This window comes from Elephantulus edwardii, unplaced genomic scaffold (genome assembly GCF_000299155.1).
Source record: "Elephantulus edwardii isolate Elephantulus edwardi_28Jun2011 unplaced genomic scaffold, EleEdw1.0 scaffold00213, whole genome shotgun sequence".
Classification (NCBI taxonomy): domain Eukaryota; kingdom Metazoa; phylum Chordata; class Mammalia; order Macroscelidea; family Macroscelididae; genus Elephantulus; species Elephantulus edwardii.
Genome location: NW_006399963.1, coordinates 1,088,120 through 1,090,944, shown reverse-complemented (window position 1 = coordinate 1,090,944; position 2,825 = coordinate 1,088,120).

The window sequence follows — 2,825 nt, the reverse complement described above, 5'->3', positions numbered from 1 at the left end:
CAAAGAAGGCAAGAAGATAGCTCCCTGTCCTGACTAGATGACATTGTGTCAAAAAATAACTCAATGGAGACACAGATAAATCATATGATCACAGAGATGGAACAAGGAATTGTGTAACGAGTCCAAGAATAACATGGAAGAGCTAAGGCTGGATCACCAGGCCAGGATCTGAAAGGAGGCACTTAGCATTTGCTAAAAACAAAGAAGGGACAGAGAGGAGTAGAAACTAAAGAATCTTTGGTCTAGGCTACTGAGTAACAGATGAATTCCATCAAGAACAGTAATCACTAAAAAAGAGAGGGGAGGCTGGGAGAGAGCTGCTGAGGGGGTTCTAAGTCACCAGTCTCATGCTCAACATGCAGTCAGAAAAGCAAATCTGGAGCTCCAGAGAAAGGTCTGGACTAGATTTGGATGCAAATAGTAGAGGAAGCTATCATATAACAGAGTAAGGGAACACTGCATGGTTCAAAATCAAGAAAGGACTGTGTCAAGGATGTGTCCTTTCTCTATACCTTTTCAATACATTTCAAACATGGAACAGATCATTGAGGGGCTGGACTTTAAGAAGTAGAATGTGACATCAGGATTGAAGGAAGACTGAACAACAACAAGTGTTACAGGGACGATACAACTTTGCACAACAAAACGGAAGAGGACTTGAACCATTTGCTGTCAGGACTTGTCTGAAGCTCAACACCAACAAAACAAAGATTCTCACCACCAATTGGCTAATTGGGAGCATTATGACATAGAAAAGATCGAGGTTGTTAACAATTTCATCTTGCTCAGATGCACATCAACACTCTCGGCACCAGCAGTCAAAAAAATCAAAAGATGAGTTGCTTTAGGAAACTCTGCTGTCAGGCGACTCTGCAGAGTTCTAAACAGAAATTATGTCAGTCTGGACACTAACTAAGATGCACCTAATTCAAGCCACGGTCTTCTTAATTCCTTGCTATGCATCTGAGAGCTGGACAATGACTAAGGATGACAGAAGAAAAACTGATGCCTTTGGGTTGTGGTGCTAGAGGAGTACTGAGCATCCTATATAGGATGCCAACAGAACAAACAGGTTTGTCCTGGAAAGGGTGAAATCAGGTTGTTCCTTGAAGACAAGGAATTTAAAGCTTCATCTCATATATATTTTTTTTTTGGTCAGTTTTTTTTCTCTCCACTTTATTTTTATTTTATATTCATTTACATAAAACATTCATATATAACGTGTATTATATAGGTACATCGTATTTTCCACATTCTTACATTCACATTGTATTTCAAATGATCATTCATGTATATTATGTTTTATAAAATTAATCATCATTGATCTATGGCTACTATTATCCCATATTTTCAGGACCACGTTGGATCTTTTCATAATTCCTTCACTAATCAGTTTTCTCCCCTCCTCACCTTCTGTCTCTCTACCCTTCTATCCACATCTTACAAATTACTTTTCTATCTTTACAAGAGTGATCTTATGTACTATTTGTAATTATAGACTAAGTTAATTCACTCAGCATCATGCTTTCTTGATTTTATAAAATCATTGCACCTTAGTGCTGCATGTTATTCCATTGTGTGAATGTACTATAATTTCTCAATCCATTTATTTTCTTTTCTTTTTTTTCCATCTCACATATTTTAGGCATGTTGCAAGAAGGAACATCGTGCTTGGAAGGGTGAAGGGACAATGCAGGAGAGGAAGACTCTGGATGAGGTGGATTGACATAATGACTGTGGGAATATGTTCAATACTCTTCTCCAGTACCACAACTGAAAGGCATTGGTTTTTCTTCTGACATTCTTAGTCATTGTCCAACTCTCTCATTTATAAGTAACTGCAAAGACCATAGCCTGGATCAGAGGCACTTTAGTCTCCAGACTGACATCATTCCATTTCAGTACTCTGGAGAGGTCCCCAACAGCAGATTTTCCCAGTGAAATTTGTCTTTTGACTTCCTGACTACCGGTACCAAGAGTGCTAACTATGGAGCTGAGCAAGCTGTAACTAATAACCACCTCAATCTCTTCACCATCTATCATGGTGTCGCCAATTGGCCCAGTTGTGAAAATCTTTGTCTTCTTGATGTTGTGCTTCAATCCATATTGAAGACTACATTCCTTGACCGTCTGCATCAAATATTCTAGGTCCTCCTCAGTTTCAGCAAGCAAGGTTGTGTCATCTACATATCGCAGGTTGTTGATGAGTCTTCCTCCAAGCCTGATGTCACAGTCTTCCTCATAAAGACTATAGTCTCCTGAATGATCTGTTTCTCATATAAACTGAAAAGATATGGAGATAGGATGCATCACTGATGTATTCCTATCCTTATTCTGAACCATGTGGTGTTTCCTAGCTCTGTTCTGAGGACTGCTTCCTGGTCTAAGTTTTATATGAGCACAATCAAGTGTTCTGGGATTCCCATTCTCCTCAAAGTTAGCCACAGTTTTTATGTGATCCACATAATCAATTGTACTGAAATACAAAGACAAGGGGTAAATGTTAATAATAAACAAGAAGTAGGGTGAAATGATAAGCTGATATAAGGAAGCCAGGATGGATGCAGTGGGTTTGTAAACCAACAGGTCAATGGTGAAACAAGCTTTCATGCAACAGGGACAAAACAATGTGGTGGATCAATATGTGAGTAGGAGCCTTAGTGATATAGTGTGTTATATGTTAGCTGTCCTGGACACTCTCCCTAAGTAAGACCAAGAATCTGGAGGACAAGCACCTCGCCAACTGATGGAAAAGATCCATTATCTGTTTCCATTAAAAAAAAAAGTGACCTGAAAGAGCATAGAAATCATCGCATAGTATCATT